The 21039-nt window shown below is 41.2% G+C and overlaps 1 long non-coding RNA gene and 1 pseudogene across 2 annotated transcripts in view; both read right to left on the minus strand.

The window, feature by feature from the left end:
• LOC141566997 (uncharacterized) overlaps positions 1–21039 on the minus strand; it is a 65667-nt gene that overhangs the window by 37235 nt on the left and 7393 nt on the right. The gene's annotated exons all lie outside the window — the stretch shown is intronic.
• Positions 15153–19564, minus strand: ZNF233 (zinc finger protein 233; annotated as a pseudogene).

Consider the following 21039-nt stretch of genomic DNA (forward strand, 5'->3'; position numbering starts at 1 on the left):
CAGGGCTGGTTCCAGGGCTCCAGGCGGGAGCCTGCTTCTTGCGGCTTCTAGAGGCGGCTCGGCGGGTCCTTCACAGTCAAAGCCCGCGGCCCAGCATCGCCTCCCTCTGACCGCCCGCCTTCCCTTTATATGATCCGGGTGATTACATTGGGCCCACCTGGTTACCCCAGACTACTACGCTCCCCACCTCCCTGAATTTAGTCACATATGCAAAATTCCTTTTGTCATAGAAGGAAACATATTCCCAGGTTTCGGGGATTAGGACCTGGACATGTTTGGGGGGGGGGGGGCAGTATTCAGCCTTCCCTAAGGAGTAAGGGACACCGAAAAGAGGGAGAAAACGCCCCCTACCGGATGGCCGCTTGCCAGCTAATGAGACGCAGGGAAGGACGTGCTGGTTTCCGGGAGCCCCATCTAACGCTGACAGGCACTCTCTCTGTGCTTCGCTGCCTCATCATTATAAAAGGAAGATAATCGTAACTTCCTCCCAGGGTGTTTGTGAGGCATAACTTAATAAAATGTAAAACACACAGGACCGTGGCGGGCACGCGGTAAGCATTTGAGACATGTCACCGGTCGTTGTTAGTTTCTCTTCCTATTTGGTCTATACCTTCACAACCCTTATTATATCCTCTCTCTCTGGCTCCAGGGTCGTCAGATGCCTTCTGCTCAGTAACTGGGAATTACACGGACATGTGACAATTTCAGGAAAAACTCACCAACCAAATAAGGGTTTGGCGCGCCTTTTCTCAGTTTTGTCTGTGACAATCAGTCAGGTCCCTTTTCTAGCCCCAACTTTCCAGATGTGGCCTTTCTTGAGTCCTTAGGTCTTCTCACCCCTTTGTTCAGGCCACTGTCTCCACCTGGGTGGCCCTCTTTCCCTTCATTTTCCTGGAGACCTTTCACGTGCCCTTCCCAACCCTACCCAGGTGTTGCCTCCAGGAAGCCTTCCATCGTCCTCCATGGATATTTTATTAATTAACCTCCTGTGTTACCTGAGAGGGTACAGGGGACTGGAGATATGAAGCTGAGAGGTGATTCTTACTCAGCTTCGTATCGCCAGCCCCTATACCTAGGAAGGGCAGAATGCACAATGAGTGAAGGAATGAATGAACCCACAATTGGATAGGGGCCATGTGGAGAGTTGAGATTCCCAGATCAGGGGACTGGAGTGCAGCAGTTTCATTTTCTGGGCACTTCCTCTGGGTTTCTTACCGTAGCTACAATTCTCAAGCATCTGGAGGACATCTCTGGGATGTCTCTGCTGACAGTAAACATTTCCTGCTGAAGCCCTGCTCTGGCCACCTGCTCCTCCCCGCCTCCTCCCCCAGGAAGTTCCTGCTTTAGAAAAGCCCCTTTCTGTTTACATTTGGGACACTTGCAGATTTCTGAAATGGGAGCACTCTCCCTATTGGATGTCTTTTTGAATGATCTCCTATGGAAATCCAAATGTGTTATTTGACAGACAGGGCTCATAAGTTAGAAGTGCAGCCAGTCTCTGTACTGACACTTGGTGTCAGTCAGCTCAGTGTCAGATGTCCCATTAGACAATAATAAACCCTTTGCTGGGGCGTTTCCATGTGACCCAGAGGGCGCAGCAGCATCCATGGGTTTTTTCCCCCCCTTTTTTGAGATCTATTTGACATACAATACTGTATAAATTTAAGGTGTACAACATTTGATACATTTATGTTGCAATAGGATGGCCATTGTAGCTTCAGCTAACATCTCTATCTCGTTACACACACATCATTTCTTCTAGTGTTGGCGACAGTTGAGACCTAGTCTCTTAGCAAATTTAACGTTTATAATAGTTTTGTCGTCTGTAATCACTACATCATGTAGTAGGTCTCCAATACTATTTCCCTACTAGTGAAAGTTTGTACTCCCCAGCCCCTGGTAACAACCATTTTACGATTTCGATTTTTGAGATTCCGCATATAAGAGCTATCAGATGGTATTTGCCTCCCTCTGACTTATCTCAGCACCATGTCCCCAAGGTCCATCCATATTGTCGCATGTGGCAGGATTTCCTTTTTTCTTCTCATGACTGAATAGTATTCCATTGTATATATACACCACTTCTTTATCCTTTCATCTGTTGATGGACACTTAGGTTGTTTCCATATCTTGGCTATTGTGGATAATGCTGCAGTGAACATGGGGGTGCAGATATCTCTTCGGTAACCTGTTTTCATTTCCTTTGGATACATACCCAGAAGTGAGAGCCGCCATGATGTTGTGCAACAGTTTATAGAGTCCCCCACTGAGGACCCTACATCTGTCATAGTCCCCCAGTCTGAGCAGGTTTGAGTGGAGCAATTCCACTGCATTCAACACAACACAGCATGTGCTGAGGCTGGAGCAGCTCAGGCAGCCAGTATCTAGTTTCAGCTTAGAGACAGGTCCAGGCAGCTAGGATGTGTGATGTCAGGAGTCCAGACACGCCAGCTGCTCTTCTTGCCAGACAGCTGTGCTGCAAGTCTAACTAAGGCTCTCTCAACAATATGCACGCAGGCTGGAAAAGCATCCAGCTCTCTGGTCAGGCATCTGATTTCCCAAGAGCTCATTAGCAGCTAAAAACTGCTTCTGGAAACTCTGAAAGTGTATCTGGAGATGGCCTCTCTTTTCATGTTGCCTCCCTTTTCCCCCAGAGGCTCAAGTAGGCGAGACTCAGCAAAAATCATCAGTTACAGAGACTTATTCTGTTCCTAAAATTCAAAGAGTTTATGTTTCAACCACCACCACCACCAACCGGCAGCAGGTAGTAAGGGAGTTGTGGCCCTAAACACTTTTTCTTTGCAGGTTTCTGTGACTGGGGTGATCCCTCTAGTGTTTATAAAGTTATAAGCATATACACATTTACATCAATTTTTATCATATGTCTAGGTGTAGGAGCCACAAAATACAAAGCCATGCTCTTAAAAGTCCTCTTTTCCCTCATTGCAAATGAACGTAAAGCCCAGACGCTTAATCCAGCATTTACAAGGTTAACAGCTGGAGAAGAGGTTGTGACAACTCAGTTTTCTACCAGGAAGCTCAGTGTTTCCCTCCTGGCGGCCCCTCCTTTTCACTCTGGTTTATGTAAAGCTTTGTTTCATGCGGTGAAGTCTAGAGGAAACCTGTTCAGGCTTCCAAGAGTCCCCTTCCTGTGAGCCACGCAGGACACACCTAATGCCCCCAGCAACAAGCTGTGACAACACGTGATGTGTGGTTGCCAGGAAAGCCCATTAGACACTCAGTGTCCAAGACTTTGATGGCAAGCTGGTCATCTGCTCCAATTCCCAGTGCCCAGAAAGCAAGCCGGTGTTTGGTATAAACCACATTAATTGTACAAACAGTCTGGGCTCAGTGAATCATCATTATCATATAGGGAATGGTGGAAACCCCACAAAAATCCAAGTTCCCAGACCTCAAGGTCATGAATATCTTTTACAGTATCTGCCCTCTCATTGTTTCCTTATATGAGACACAGAGAAATTTGGTATTGGGAGTGGGGGCGGGGGCGGGGGAGATGGGTTTCTCATGAACTTTTTGTCAGAATATGCTGGTATAACCTTTCCGGAAGACTCTTTGACAATCTGGACCAAAATTTAAAATGTCACAACACTAAATGCTGGTGAGGATGAGGACAAACGGAATCTCTCATCCATTGCTGGCGGGAATGTAAATTATCACAGATACTTGGGAAATAGTTTGGGAATTTCTTTGAAAATTAAAACTGCACTTAACCATCTGCCCCCTGAATCACACTCTTGAGCATTTATCCCAGAGAAATTAAAAGTTATGCTCATGCAAAAACCTGTATGTGAACATTTATAGCAGCCCTATTCATAATGTCAAAAACCAGAAACCCAAAGGTCCTTTCACAGGTGAATGGTTAAACCAACCGTAGTGCATCTGTACCATGGAATACTAATCAGCAATGAAAAGGAACTAACAAGTGACACAGACAACATGTTCGTGGGCTCTCAAGGTCATTATGCCGAGAGAAAAAAGGCACCTCCAAAGCTTACACACTGTACGATTCCATTTATGTAACATTTGGGAAATAAAATGAGAGTGATGGAGAACTGATTAGTGGTTGCCAGGGGTGAGGGATGGTGGGGAGGGAATGGGTGTGGCTATAAAGAACGGCATAGTTCTGTATGGATTGCAGGGTGGTTATATAAAATTACATGTCATTTTACGTGCACAGAACTACACACACAGACAGACAGACACACACACACACACACACACACATGGGTGCTTGTAAAACTGGTGCAATCGGAATAAATTCTGTTACCACTGGGGTAAGCTGGGTGAAGGATGCCTGGACCTCCCTGCACATTTGAAATTGCCTAAGAAACTATCATTATTTCCAAGTTAGGCTTTAAAAATAAAACAATTTTAAGTGTGTTTGTCTTTTAGGACTAGCAATCTCAATTATAGAAATTGATCCCAAGGAGAAAACATGACAAATGCCAGGGGATGTAGACATAATAATGTCCCTATGACACTATTTATAATGTTTAACACTGAAAATAAAGTGAGCATCCCCTTGCAGGAGACTGACTAAATGAAAGGATACATACATCCATTTAGTGAGTCTCTGTACAGCCAATGAAATAATGATGTCAATATGTATTAACAGGAAAATATGCTTTTATATTATTGAGGAAACATGTTATTAAAAGAAAAATAGAGGTAATGAGAGTATGTAATTTATGAAATTTTATACACTTACCTTTTTTTAAATTCTTTCTTTTTAATTATAAGGAACTTTTTGAAAACACAGTAACTTAAAGATAAATGGGAAGCATGACTTTAGGATCTTTCTGTAAGTTCTATAATTGTAAGGGTTGTGGAAATATAGAATTACAAGTATTCTTCATACTTTTGGGAGGAATGGACTATACAATATGCCATGAAACTTATGATCTCATTGAAAACTTTGGGATTGATTTGGCAAGTGTACTATATTTAAAGGTTAATAACTAGAATAGAAATAAAGCTTCATGTTGAATAACACAAGGTGCAACCTGGACAAAGACAAAACATGTACTATGTTGCAAGTGGCTACACCTCTAGCAAAAGTAGAATGGAAGCTATTGCCAGCTATAACTCAGCGGGATAGTTTTCAACAGTTGCATTTATAACTTTGTATTTTCCTAATAATAAAGCTGACTACCTCACATTATATCTTAAATCTATACCCTACCTTAGTGAATTGAAAACAAAATAGATAAAAGCAAAACCAACCAAATGTACAAACCATCACCACTACCACCAATACCAACACCAACCACAAAACATAGAGAGGTATGCTTATTTTTGCACATATGTCACTTAAAACAGAATTTTTTATTTTCTTCCCCTAATTTGAATGCTATAAATTTTGAAGGAATTTTCTTCATCGGTTTGTTGATATTCTGCCTCTGTCTGATACAACTATTTTCCCATTTTCACCAGAGCTAGTGGAGAAGCTTATTGACCAAGGATATGCCAATCAGAAGAATTCAGACTAAAGTTTGACTCAAGTACTGGTGACCAAAAAAAAAAAAGAGAGATGGAGTCACAGAAGATAAGTCTGGGACTGTTAGCAGTAGCTGTAAAGGAAAGGTACATACCATGTTTCCCCGAAAATAAGACCTACCCTGAAAATAAGCCCCAGTTAAGACTGTCAGGCAGACGGACGCATTTAGTACGTTATGACGATGTTCCAGAAGAAGATGACATACTGTATTTGAATAAATGTAGATTGTTGTACATGAAAACATAAGACATCTGCTGAAAATACACCCTAATGCGTCTTTTGGAGCAAAAATTAATATAAGACCTGGTCTTATTTTTGGGGAAACACAGTAAATACCTGGCAGAGAAATGACAATGGTACAGGAAACAATTGTGCTTGAAGCAAATTCAAATTCTTGGCAATGAAAAGCCACATAATATAAATGATGGAGTATGGCACACTGTGGTTGTGAAGAGATTTTTTTCCCTTTTAGTAAAATTTTAGACATTAAATCTAGCAGCTTAGCCTTGAGAGTAGTTCATTAATTAGCCCTGCCTGTGAAACTGTGTGCTGCCCAAAGTTCATATATCAAAACAAAAGCAAAAGCATATTCATATAACCTTAGAACTCAGAATCAAATTATAAAGCTTTTTATTGATTCATTCTCTACCCTGTGAACTTTGTTAGTTTTCTTTATACTTTATTTCACATATAAAACTTAAATTACTTTAACAATATACAGGAAATAATAGCTTCTGTATGATCACAGTACAGTAACTCTTAACTCTTAAAATTGACTATAAGAAAAAATAGAATTAAACAAAAAGGACAATACTATTAGAAATTATGTGAACTTTTTTCAGGCTACCCTTCTGTTACTGTAACCATCTAAGCTTGAATTTTGTTTTTTAAGATAACCAAGGAATTAATTTAAGCTTTGAAGTAAAATTGTTGTACATTTGGTTGCATAAACAGGAATAATGATTGTTTTTGTTTGTTTCCTGAACTTAAAAAAGGGAGAACTCTTTCAAGTGCCTTCCTTTCTCAGTCTCATTATAACACTTTCCACCAGGTCAAAAGACTATGATTCCTTTTTCATCCTGTGATTATCATATATTTTCTTTTTTATTTTATTTATTAGTTTCAGGTGTACAGAGCAATGTAATAGACATTTACACCCTCACAAAGTGATAACCCCCACCCCATCTACTACCCCTCTGACATCGTATACAGCTGTTACAATTCCACTATATTACTATGCTGTACTCCACATCCCATGGCTGAGGGTGCCAGAAAAATGTATACACATTTTAAGAAAGGAAAAAACTGTATTAAAATTGTAATACTCAATATATACCGATAACAAAAGACGAATACGAGTCATGTTTGACTTCTGCAATTACAAGATGTGCTCACTGTGCTTACCATCAGCGTCCAGACGCTTCTGATTATGGCGAACAGTTTGGTAGACTTCTGTGGTGCGCTGTAAGCTGTTGTACAAGCACAGCAGGAGAAGCAGGACTTGTTGCTGTGGAAGCCTCCCGGACCGTCCCTTGCGCACGTCACACACAGGACCGTGCATCTCAGACGTGTCACGAATGCGTGCAGTTGTTAGGCGTGTTGCAGGTTCTGTTGCAGACTCACGCCTCCATTGTTGCTGTACTTCCATGATGTTCTCGAATTTCAAATACCACTTCAAAATGTCTTGCCGTGCTTCCGTCATTTTCTTTGACTGTCCTGCCTGTCACATGATGACACTAGAATTCATTTGATTAACGCCATCTTTTGAGCGAAGGTCATACTACACATCGCTACCGTAATTCAATTCAACTTTGGAAAGTAATACATAGGCAATATCGCTTAAAATGTGTATACATTTTTTGGCACCCCAGTATATTTAATTATATTGTCATTCAATATTATTCTACTTCAGCTTCAGGTGTACAGTGTAGCGGTCAGGCATCTACACAGTCTCTGAAGTGATCCCCCTGATAAGTCCAGTGCCCATCTGGCACCCTACATAATCTTTACAACATTATTGATTATATTCCCCATACTGTATTTCATATTCCCGTGACTATATTATGACTACTAATTTGCACTTTCTAATCCCTTCACCTTCTCTCCCATCCCCACCTCCTCCCATCTAGCAACCATGAGTTTTTCTCTGTATCTCTGAGTCTATTTCTGTTTAGTTTGCTCATTTATTCTGTTCTTTAGATTCCACATATAAGTGAGATCATATGGTGTTTGTCTTTCTCAGTCTGACTTATTTACTTAGCATAATATTCTCTAGGTCCATCCATGTTGTTGCAAATGGTACGATTTCATTCTTTTTTATGGCCGAATAATACTCCATTGTATAAATGTCTATTACAAGGTGGAGCAAAGCTTGCAATTTCTCTCCACCTTGATCAGCATGAAGCACGACAAAGCAACACCACTTCAGTCTGAAATGTAGTTTAGTTGCTAGCTCTTGTTTGGCAGTGGTGCACTTCTGTTTAACATCCAACAGTTTTCTATGATTTTGCAACATAATCATCCACAGATTTGCATGACTCAGGCAGACATCAGGTAATACAGATGCAGCCTTCACGTTTTCCTCTCTCACCTGATTAGCTAAAACTCCCTGAGCAACTTCTTTCTGCTCACTCACCAGCCGGCCACAGCTCGCAGCCATCGGAGCCAGAGCACACAGCCCATCTTCAAGTCCTTGAACGGCTTTCATATCCTGATGATGAAGTTTGGCAGTCGTTTGATGGTAGTCTCCTCTACATGGTCAAATAACCCTTGGATCGAGCCTGCTCGTGGAATCAAAGCACTTAATGACCAATGATACCACATCATTAGGTCTATTCTGAACATTTATCCAGTCTGACAAAGAAACATTTTAAAAAGGCAGATCTTCTTTAGCATCTATTGTACAGTGGTACCTCGGTTTTCGAACGTAATCCATTCTGGAAGACCGTTCGAGTTCTGAAATGTTCGAAAACCAAGGCACGGTTTCCCCATAGAAAGTAATGCAAAATGGATTAATCCGTTCCAGACCTTTAAAATCAACCCCTAGAACTTCAAATTTAGCATGAATTTTACTATCTAATGAAACCATAGATCCATAAAATTTATGGCGTTCGTAAATCGAAATGTTCATCAACGGAGACGTTCGGAAACCGAGGTACCACTGTAGTTTCATCCTGCTGGGCAGTACAAGATTCCCTAATTTCTTTTCCAATTTCAGCATCTGCGGTATCTGGGGCTACTTGTGCCACTGACTTGTGAAATGAGGTTAATAAGGATTTGTTATTCCAGGCATCTCAGGAGAGAGCACCAATTCAGTGGAGGCTTTCGTCTCAGTCTTTTCTGGTAAAGAATCCAGTCTTCCCAAACATTCCCTGTAACTATGTCTGGTTAGGCACTCCAACAGCAGAATCTTGGCCATGACTGAAACTGCAGTTCTTAAATGAGTAAGTTTGAACTTGATGTCTTCTATGGATTGCAGGTAATTCAAATAAGTATTTTCAAACTTGAAAAGTAGCTTTGGGTAAGAATTTGAACCATCCTCCAGATTGGCCATGATTGCAGCCCAGCCTTGGTGTGGATCCTGGACCAGACTTCACAGAAAGAGCTAAGGTTCTTGGCAACTTCAAACATTTCCACTGCAAGCTGTGTCCTTGAAGCAACAGTGTGAAAAACTGCAGGCATCATAAGAAACTCTTCAACTTTTATTTCCATGTCATTTTCTGTTGAAAAGGTAGTTTTAGGAATAGCAGGTGGAAGTTCACATAAGATCACTTCTTTGTTAAAAAAGAAAATTGGATTTGTGTCCGTCCCAGCACTGTCGGCGCACACTCTTCTATCTGCAGCCACGCATTCATTCTCCTCCTTGACCGCCAGCACCTGGCGCTGAATAGCAATCTTGTACTTGCTGTGAGTGCCATGCTTAAGGTCTGTCACAGTTTATACTGTACGTTTAGTGTCAAATGTTAGGGTAGTTCCAGTGTTAACCAGAAATACAACTTCATGATGATTTCTCTGGATTGTATGAGCTTACACCTCACACTGATATGGTTATGTCAGGCACTGTGAAAAGAACTACCGTGTTTCTTAAACAGCAGGTTAAAACTGGCTTATGTTTGCTTTGCTTGATATTGGCAATTGAATGGCATTACTGGGTAAACTCCGGGAACTGGCAGCGCCTCCTTCCCCACCAGTGGTAAAGCAAAGGCGGCAACCTCTGGCACCATCTTTCCCCACGGACTCGTTCTCAGCAGTGGCTACCAACTGCCCATCCCGCACAGCCAACCAACACAACCGCTGGCGGCCTGGTACCTGCTGTGGCCCCGAACTCCGGGCCTATACACTTATCTTTTAGCGTATATGCACAGAGAACCACCTAGAACAGTACTGTCCAATGGATCTGGGATGACTGAAGTGTTTCATAGCTGCGCTGTCGAATGACACGACTTGCCACGTATGACTATTGAGCACTTGAGAAATGTGGTTAGTGTGACTGAGGAACTGAACTTTTCCAAAATTTAAATTTGAATAGTCACACATGGCCAGTGGCCGCCATATTGGACAGTGCAGGTCTCGCCTCTTTACTGTCTCAACATCCACTTTGAGGTCTGGTAACATCTGGAACTGATTTGTGTGTGCGGTGTGAGACTGAAGTCTAGTTTCATTTCTTTTCTATGTGGGTATCCAGCTGCCCATACCATTGATTGAAAGGGTCCCCTTCCCTCCACTAGCTTTGCAAGTGGCTCCTTTGCTGTGTGTCAGGAGGCCACCCTACAGGAACTCTAGCCTGTTTCACTGGTCTGATGTCCATCGTTTTGCATTACCACTGTTTTAATAACTGTATTTTTAAAATCGGTTTGACATTTGTCTAGTTGTTCTAGATTGTCTTCACTGTTCTTGGCCCTTTAAATGTCTACGTACATTTGAGAATCAGTTTGTCATTTTCCACACATACCAAAAAACCCTGTTTGGTTGTTTATTGAGATTGTATAGCATCTCCAATTTGGAGATAATGATATCTTTTTATTACATCTCATTCAGTTAGGTCTGCAATTTCTGTTTTATTGTTTTCTATGTTGAAAACATGTCTTTCATTAGACTTAGTCCTGGGTATCTGATACTTTTAATTCACTTATAAATTATTTTACTTCGCATATTCTAATCATTGGTAGTATATAGGAACACCACTGAATTTTTATATTGGCATTGCGTGGTGTGGCCTAAATTTACTTACTAATGTCTTATTTGTAGATTTTCTACATACATAATACTGTCATCTGTAAATAATGACAGTTTTCTTTCTTTCTAATCTTTATGCTTTGTTTTATTATTGTTTCCTTGCTAAAATCTATAATTATGGATAGAATATGATAGTAGACATTCTTATGTTATTCTTGATCTCAGGGGATTGCTTTTGGTGTGTAACTATGAAGAATTCTGTTTGCAGTGGTTTTGTGTGTGTGTGTGTGTGTGTGTGTGTGTGTGTGTGTGTGTGTGTTTGTACCACCTGTCAGACTAGTGAGACAGGGATCCATGAACAGTTCTTGTGAGCTGGGTATAGTGTCCATTGCTTGACATGTATTATGTCATTTATTCACAATATCTCAAATATTAGCATCATTTTACAATGAGGAAACCGATGCGAGATGTTCATTTACCTGTGTAAGATCACACAGCCATTAAGTGGCCACACCAGCATTGAAACCTCAGCAGCTGGATTCCATATCTGTCCTCGTGGGCACAACACCCACGTCCAGATGGTTTCACTGGAGAATTTTACCAAAACATTTAAAGAATAATGAGCACCATTCTGCACAGTCTCTTCCAGAAAATGGGAAAAGGCCAATATTATCCTGATACCAAAACTAGACAAAGGCACGGTGCAAAAAAAAAAAAAAAAAGGAGGGGGGTGAAAAAGAGAAAACTACAGACTAAATAAAGTGAAAAATTGAAGCAATCACAGAAATTTGATTATTCAGTGTGATAATGGCTTTGTGGTTTTATAAAAAATAAGTCTGTATTTAAGAGATGCCTATTGAAGTAGGTAGGTGTGAAATGATGTATCAGGGTTTGCTTTAAATTATTTCAGCACTTAAGATAAAAAGGAAAAAGCGATGATAGATTAAGCAAGTGTGGCAAAATCCTGACAATTGTTGAATTTGGGTGATGAATACATGGAGGTCCATTATATTTTCTCCTTTTGAGTAATTTTGAAATTTCCATAATTAAGAATTTGGGGTCGGCCCGGTGGCTTAGGCGGTTGGAGCTCCATGCTCCTAACTCCGAAGGCTGCCAGTTCGATTCCCACATGGGCCAGTGGGCTCTCAACCACAAGGCTGCTGGTTCAATTCCTCGTGTCCCGCAAAGGATGGTGGGCAGCGCCCCCTGCAACTAAGATTGAACACGGCACCTTGAGCTGAGCTGCCGCTGAGCTCGCGGATGGCTCAGTTGGTTGGAGCGCATCCTCTCAACCACAAGGTTGCTGGTTCGACTCCCACAAGGGATGGTGGGCTGCGCTCCCTGCAACTAGCAACAGCAACTGGACCTGGAGCTGAGCTGCGCCCTCCACAACTAAGACTGAAAGAACAACAACTTGAAGCTGAGCAGCACCCTCCACAACTGAGATTGAAAGGACAACAACTTGACTTGGGAAAAAAGTCCTGGAAGTAAACACTGTTCCCCAATAAAGTCCTGTACCTCTTCCCCAATAAAAAAAAAAAAAAAAAAAAAAAAAAAAAAGAATTTGGAGAACTTGTTCAAATCCTACTACTTGTGCGCACTAGGGCAATGGTTTTAACTTCCCTGGGCTGATTTCCTCAGGTTACAATGGGAATAACATTGCTTCCCTCATTGAGGCTTAAATACAGTGACAATGGTGGCCTTATAGTGTCCTTCAATGGACGTTAAGCTCCCTTCATTGGACAGACATACCCATCCTCTGAGAATGGGCAAGGCATTTAATAAAAGAAAGGAAATCTTATTTTCCTGGAATTTGTTGAACGGTCCTCCTTTTGGAACAGAAGGTGAATGTGAAAGAAAAGAACCCGTAATACTAGGCCTGCCTGACTGTCCTGGACTGAGCATAACCTGGTGGGAGGTGTAACAGGTAACCCGCTGTGACTACTGGTTCCTCCCTCCCTGGACCATTTACTCACACACCCGGTCCCTGAAGGTAACTTTCACTCTCATGACTGCCTCCAGCTCCAAGACTCTTGTCATTCTCACCTCTCTCCCTATGCTTTTGATTCAAATCCTCTGTTCTTTCCCTTTTCTCCCCAGTGTAGTCACACTACGTAGACCCTAATGACCAAGGAGAGGAAGTTCCAGAAACCAATGTGGAAGGATTCTTATTGACAGTTATCTGATTTGACTTTTAAAAGCAAGACTTATTCACATCTGGCTGGGACCTGGTGACCAAAGTGCTCCCAAAACTCATTCTTTCCAGCAAGGATCCCACTCTCCGGAGCCTTGATATTTCTAGAAACATTCACTTCACAGACACTGCACAATAAAAGGAGGTCTCCAATCCTGGAGGAGCTCTCAGTCCACTGAGCTCTGCAAGTTAGAGAACAAACAGCACTAGCCACATCTAACCTGCTTTAAAACCCACCTATTACATCCTTAATGAGAGTTTATGTATTTATCGACTCCAAGATTATGTGATTCCTTTTAACAGTTCTCTGGTGAGATTCCCCATATTTTCATGACCATATTAATAGCAGTTATTTTTAAATTCACATTTGGGGTCAGTTTCCATCATCTTTCCCTGTGTTTGGGGTCATATAATCTTTATTTTCCCTAGACAGACTAATTTTGGTTTTAATGCCAGACGTTGCTTATAAAAATATGTGGAGGCTTTGTGTATCTTTGCCCACAGAGGATTTCTTTTCTTCTGGTGAGCAAGAGGCTGTTTTAAGCCAGTCAAGATTGCATACCCATCATGCAGGAGGGCTGGGGAAATGAGCAGTCTCGTGGACTTTGGGAAGACAGCTGCCCAGTATACACCAAATCTAAAAGTGGTTACATTTTTTTTAATTAAAATTTATTGGGATGACAATGGCTGTTTTTTTTTTTACAGCACTAATTCTAGATATTTCTTCCAAGAAATCCAGCCTGGAGATGGATGTTACTGTTCTAAACTTCTCATTGAACGGCTGTTCAGAACACAGACAGCAGTCAACAGTATGATACGGGGTAAAACACAATCCATCTGTACACTGGAATACTGCACAATTAAAATATTATAGATCAATAATGATAGAAAATATGTCCAAGATGTTAATGAGAGAAGAAAATCAAGTTACAACATATCATCCTAGTTTTGCAAAATCAAATAAACCTGTACCCATAAGCAAATACCCTAAAAAATGTTCAATAAAATATTGTTTACATGTGTCCCTGGTGTTACTTGCATTAACGCTTTTCCTGAATTAGTTTGCTTGTTTAAAAAGCTCAGGCATTATTTTTAGGAAAAGTCTAATTTTAATCTGAAAAATTTTTTTCCAAATTTATTTATTAGTTTCAGGTGTATAAAACAATGTAATAGTTAGACATTTATACCTCTCACAAAGTGATAATCCTCTCCCCCAATCTACTTGAAAAAAAATTTTTTTAAAGATTCTCTAGAACACTGATGCATGATTAAAACGGCAAATCATAAGTCACAGTAACTGTAATATTTGTGTTTAGATATGGTATATTTAGGAAAATGCCAAATCTCTACGTGACTGAGAGGGACAACAAGAGGTTCAGAAAAAAGGTGCTTTAAATATTTAGAAAGGGAGTGTGCTATAGGAAATTCAACATGGCGTAGATTCTTTAAATAAATTTCCTCTCAGTGGGCTGCAATGAACAAATGTGGAAATCAACACAACCAGAAGGGCGAAGATGAGAGAGATCACGGAACAATTGACCCAGATTCATTTTCAACCAGGCCTATTTCTCAACCTACCTGCGTTCTTTTAAATTATGTACACCAATGAATTCTCCTTTTGTCTCAGCTAGTTTGAGTTGGGTTTTCTATTTCTTACAACTGAAAAAACACTCTAAGTGACATAAACAACCCTGGGCTCTAGCACCTCATCCTAATGTCTGCTAAATGACAAAGCAGAGCATTACTGGTCCTGGATTTCTGATGGTGACATGAAACTTGAGGTACCATGGATCTTAGGCATCCAGTGTCCTGGAAGGAAAGGTCCAGAAAAAAAAAATTGTGGGAAGCTGTCCCCTACCTCCAGTAAATATATACCTGCTTGAGTAAACTGTTCAACAAGCAAAACCAAAAACTACTGAAGCAGCTGAAAATCATGGGTGGTGTCCAAAATTCTCTGTGCCTTAAAAGCTTGGTTCACATCCAAAATGCATGTTATAATATGTTCCCCTTTTTTCCCCACACCCCTTTCTCATGAAGCCTGATGGAATTAAAATCAAATTTCTCTTTTTTCATTTTGTCTGTTCCTGTCACAAAAAAACCAAAAAGGACAGTGAAACTTATGCTATTACACAACTGATGGTACAGGGCACAGGGAAAGTCTTAAATTATAAGATAAAAACTTTAGCTCATTACTGCTTGCAAAGTGAAGCTGAGCAGAGGTCAGGAGCCAATTGCAAAAATCTTACACTCAAATTGCAGATTGCATGATTTTATGTATTTTTATTAAGTGATCAGTTTCTTGAATTAATTTTTAAGGCTTCTTACAAAAATCCTTTTTCTAGTACAATTTGTTATGACATATTGAGTTTGAGCTCATTAAAATTTTCAAATCGTTGTCCTATTTATAATAGGTTTTCTTCTCCATCAAGTTAGATATTTCCAAGACACCTTCTATTAGGCACTGATTCAAGGTCACGGTCATTCAGCAGTAAACAAGCCTCCTGCTCCCGTGGAACTTACATTCTAGTGGGCATGGATTTTGTCATGTCCATCATTATACTTGTGCTAAAGTCCTGACCTTCCTTATCATTTTTAAGGACTCTCTCCTGTGTAGATTCTGTAGAATGTGGAAGTTCTGACAAACATATTGTACCAGAGGGTTTCTCTTTTGTGCATTCTCTTAAAAACTGTGACATTTTGAAGCTCTGTCAGAAACACTGGTTATATTCATACAACAAATAGGTTTCCTCCAGTGGAATTCAGACAACTGTAAAAAACTCATCTCGTGCCTGAATTCTTAAAACACAACATTTTACATTCTCTGCTGTGTAGATTTTCTGATGAAAATGAGAAGTCTAAGTTCCGAAGGGCACTTTTATCACCCTCATCAGGTGTACTGGATTTACGAGGTCAGACAATTAAGTTTGCGAACTCATCCTAGAAAAAGTACTACATACCTCATTGCTGAATATCACCAAGGTCACCTTCAAAGTACTCCCCTTGGGAAGCTATGTACCAACACCAGTGCCTAGTCCACCCTTCAAAGCAATTTTGGAAATCTTTTTCTGGAATGGCCATCAGAGCTGTTGTCCTATTACCCTCGATGTCCTGAATGTCATCAAAATGTCTTCCTTTCAATGTTTCCTTTATCTTTGGGTAAAGAAAGAGGCAATTGGGGGCCAGATCAGGGGAATCGGGAGGGTGTTCCAATACAGTTATTTGTTTACTGGCTAAAAACTCCCTCACAGACAGTGCCGTGTACTGTCGTGATGCTAGAGCCATGAATTGCTGGCAAAAAATTCAGGTTGTCTAACTTTTTCATGCAGCCTTTTCAGCACTTCCAAATAGTAAACTTGGCTGTTTGTCCATTTGGTACAAATTCATAACAAATAATCCCTTTGATATCAAAAAAGTTAGCAATACCTTGCAACAAGTTCACAAACTTAGCTGTCAGACCTCATATATATGTACTCTCTGATGCACCTGAAGATATGAACTCTCCCTAAAGACCTTCCCAAACACAAAACAATTGTAGGGTTTCTCTCCAGTCTGGACTCTCCTATGGGCTGAGGGTGTGAGCTCTGACTGAAGCTCTTACCAAAGACACCCCATTTATAGGGTTTCTCTCCTGTGTGGATCCTCTGATGGACATGAAGGTACACATTCCAGATGAAGGCTTTCCCACATACTTCACACTTGTAGGGCTTCTCTCTTGATGGGCTTGAAGATATCAACTCCGACTGAAGCCCTTCCCACACACCGCACACCAGGTTTCTCTCCAGTGTGGACTCATTGATGGTCATGAAGATGAGAAATCTGATGAAAGCCCTTACCCCATGTCTCACATTTGTATGGCTTCTCTCCTGAGTGGCCTCTCTGATGGGCCTGAAGATGGGAATTATGGCTGAAGTTCACACACATCACATTTGTATGGTTTCTCTCCAGTATGGATTCCATGAGCTTGAAGATTTGAGGCCTGACTGAAGTCCTTACCACAAGTGTGAAGACCTCACATGCATATGATCTCTCTCCAGTGTGAACTCCCTGATGAGGACCAGAATTCTGATTAAATATCTGGTCACATGCGTCTTCTTTGTATGCTTTGTCTCTAGGGTGGGCTCTCTGAAGGGCTTGAAGCTGGGATATCTGGTTGAAGCCTTGATCACATATCTCACATTTCTAGAATTTCTCTCGTGTTGTCTACACAGGGTGGGGTTAGATCTAAGGTATGACTGGAGCCCTTCACATACCTATCACACCTGTGCAGATTCTCTCCTGGGTGAATGGGCTCATGAGTGAGAAGAGAAGAATTCCGATTGAAGCTCTTAGCGCATACCTGGCACACGTCGGATTTCTCTCCTCTGTTGATGCTCTGATGAGTGTGCAGATGTGAGCTCTGACTGACATCACCACACTCATCGTTCCTACTGCATTTCTCCCCTGCGAACACTCTGATGCATGCAAAGCACTGAGCTATACCTGATGCCCTTCCCACACTCACTGCATGTATGGGGCTTCTCTCCTAAGTGCAATTGCTGATAAAGTTCAAGATTAGAGCCAAGGTTGAAGCATTTGTCATTCTCATCAAAGTATGCTCTCCTGAGTGGATTATACTGGGATGACTTCTTCATGAAGTCTTTCCCACAATTCTTGTGGCTGTAAGACTTCTTGCCTTTGAGGGCTTCCTGATCATCACCATGGTGATGAGAGATCCTTTTCATAACACAATGATCACACCTCCACAGTTTATTTTTTCTGTCAATTTGCTGACACCTACCCTTAAAATTCTGTGACTCTTCCAGGTCCATTTTCTTCCAGAAATCCCAGATGGTCTTAAATGGAAACTCTTGGTTTTTTATACTATTGGAACTTTGAACTTCCCCTTGAAGCTTCATTACACATCATTCTCATCTTCAGAAACCTGAGTAGATTCTCCTGCCCACATCTGACGGGGGGAATCACCTTGTTTTGGCAACTAAGGCTTCTTGCCTTGCAGATTTATTATCAAGTCCTGATTTCTCGTTAATTCACTTATAAATTGCTCCCATATAAGCCAGCACATAAGGTCTTCATGGAAAAGGTATCATAATTCTATTTCTTGAAGAGTATCTATCTCATTTTGATTCCTGTGCCCTAGAAGGATAGGAGAATTCAGAGATGAAAATGAGGACAAGTGAACATTTGTTCAGAGATAAATTATATTTTGTTATATATTTTAAACAGTAACTGCTCTTCTCCAGCCAAATACCACAGAAAAAAATCTGAGCCCCACACCCACCCCTGCCAGGTGTAATGAATTCCATCTACCACTGCAGTGTCCGTGGAGACAATGTGGGAGCCTGGACTTCAACCCCCACCTAATGCTAATGAGCCGCCTCTATTTTTTTTTCTATTTTTTTATTGGGGAATATTGGGGAACAGTGTGTTTTTCCAGGACCCATCAGCTCTAAGTTAAGTCATTGTTTTCAATCTAGTTGTGGAGGGTGCAGCTCACTGGCCCATGTGGGAATCGAACCAGCAACCTTGGTGCTATGCGCACTGCGCTCTAACCACTGAGCCAATGGGCTGCCCTGGGAGAGATATTTTGTTATAGTCCCATGGGTCCCTAACACTCTGTTCATTTTTTTCCAGTCTATTTTCTCTCTTTCATTCATGTTATATATTTTCTATTATACTGTCTTCAAGTTCTTTCCTCTGTCTCTTCATTCTGCTGTTGAGCCTACCCCCTGATTTTTATTTTTTTTTTTTCAGTTTCATTGACTGTATTTTTCAGTTCTAAAATTTCCATTTGGTTCTACTTTATATCTTCTATTTCTTTGCTAAGATTTTCTATTTTTCATTTGTTTCTAGCATGTCTGTAATTGCTTACTGAAATATTTTTATGACAGATGCTTTAAAATCCTTGTTACATGGATGAACCTTGAAGACATTACACTAAGTGAAAAAAAAACAGTCGGGCTTATGTATATGATTCCATTTATATGAGGTACCCAGAGTAGTCAAGTACATAGAGACAGAAAGTTAAATGCTGGCTGTCAAGGACTAGGGGGAGGGGGATACAGGGACTTACTATTTATGGGTACAGACTTTCAGTTTAGGAAGATGAAAAAAGTTCTGGCGTTGTGTGGTGGTGATAGTTGTACAAAATTGTTAATGTACTTAATGTCACTGAATGGTACACTTAAAAATGGTTAAAGTGGTAAATTTTATGTTATGTATATTATACCACAACAAAAATAATCCTTGTCAGATAACTAACTATGGCATTTCACTGTTTGTACCGTGTTTCCTTGAAAATAAGACCTGGCCTCTTATTTTCGGGGAAACACGGTATTTGTTGATTGTCTTTCATACAAGTTGAGATTTTCCTGGTTCTTGTACACCAAGTGATTTTTCAATTGAAACTTGGACATTGTTGGTATTATGTTATGAGACTTGGGATTTCATTTAAATTTTCTGTTTTACTAGGCCTTCTCTGACACCTCTCTGGAAGGGAAAGGGAGGTGGAACTTTGTTACTGCTCTCTGGGGGACAGATTCCCCATGTGCCCTGTTAACACCTCGTGGGGGGAGGAGCTCATTACTCCTGGGCCAGGGTGACTGTTCGGGCTCTTTACTAGGACTATGCAGATACTCCACTGGCTGGAAGGGGCAGAGGTGGTTTGCTACTGTTCCCATTTGGCCTCTACTGACATGGAAAGTGGCAGGGGGGGTTGGCCTCGATTCCCCCGGGAAGTGGTGAAAATCCTGATTTTCCTCTAGGCTCCTCTGACACCACGCAAGCTGGAAAAAGAAGAGGTGGCTCATTAGAACCAGGTGGGGGTTGAAGTCCAGGCTCCCACGTTGTCTCCACGGACACTGCAGTGGTAGATGGAATTCATTACACCTGGCAGGGGTGGGTGTGGGGCTGCAGGTTTTTTCTGTGGTGTTTGGCTGGAGAAGAGCAGTTACAATCTAAAAATTTTCTGTCTTGCTAGGCTCTCTTTCCTGGCCCTTTGACTAGACAAAGGCTGTTTTGGTCTGCACCCACTGGTATTTCTATATTGCCATCTTCTCCAGTACTCAGTCTTGGATATGAGTATATAAGGCAAAAAGAAAACCAAGTAACTCACTGCCATGCCATTCCCTGAGTCTTGAGGTCCCTCACTAGTCTGCCTTCTCTCCACCTTTCATGTTTGTTTTATATACAACGTCCGGGATTGTTGGCTGTACAAATAGGGAAAAGTATATCTCCTCCACCTTTCCAGAAGTGGCAGTCTCCAGAATTGCTTTTTGGGAACAGCAAATATGTAGGAAAACTGTTTCAGCAGCTTCTCTAAAATATTATTTTTTTAAATCTTAAACTACCTAAATGTTTAGGAATAGGGCTTTTTTTTTTTAAGGAACATTAATTCATTGAAATACGATATAGTTGTTAAAAATGCAGTGACAGAAACTTGTGTTTCTGGCTGTAACACAGTAACTAGTACTGAAAGCCCTCCTACCATAAATATGTAGGAAACATAGGGACAAAATATATGAAACAACCATTTTCCGACATTGCAAGCATACTACTTTGATCCCTGAAATGAAGGGAACAAATGAGATGAGCCGTATGATCACCCAAACAGAGCTTTGGTGAGTTAAAGAGATAGAAATCAGAGAATGGTGTGGCTGAGGTAGCTGAAAATTTCAGGGCAGTTTCAATAAAGGAGTAATGCAGAAGGAGAGCCACGGAAATCTGCACAGGCCACCTTTGAGTCTACTGCTAAAAACTAAACCGTGCATGTATAGGATGAAAGTGCACGGGCCAGGCCAAGAGTGGCTGGGAAGCTACGGGCTGAACGGTTCCCAGGGCTTAGCAGGACTTGGAGGAGTGTGAACTCCAAACAGCCAAAGTGGAAAGCCCTCACTGATCACTAGGGACATTCAACAGCAGCCCTGAAGGGCCATGCTTTTGGAGAAGGGCTACACTATCTCTAGAACAGTTTCCGGACAGTGACACTATTGACATTTTACACCAGGTAATTGTTTGTTGTGGGGGGTGATGCTGCTCATTGTAGGATGTGTAGCAGGCGCCCTGGCTTCTGCCCAGTAGGTGTCAGGGGTACTCATCATGACGATCAAAAATGTCTACAGACATTGCCAAGCGTCCCATGTCGGGGCAAAACCGC

The sequence above is a fragment of the Rhinolophus sinicus genome, chromosome 8 (genome assembly GCF_057876585.1).
Source record: "Rhinolophus sinicus isolate RSI-liver-muscle chromosome 8, RSI-T2T, whole genome shotgun sequence".
Taxonomy (NCBI): domain Eukaryota; kingdom Metazoa; phylum Chordata; class Mammalia; order Chiroptera; family Rhinolophidae; genus Rhinolophus; species Rhinolophus sinicus.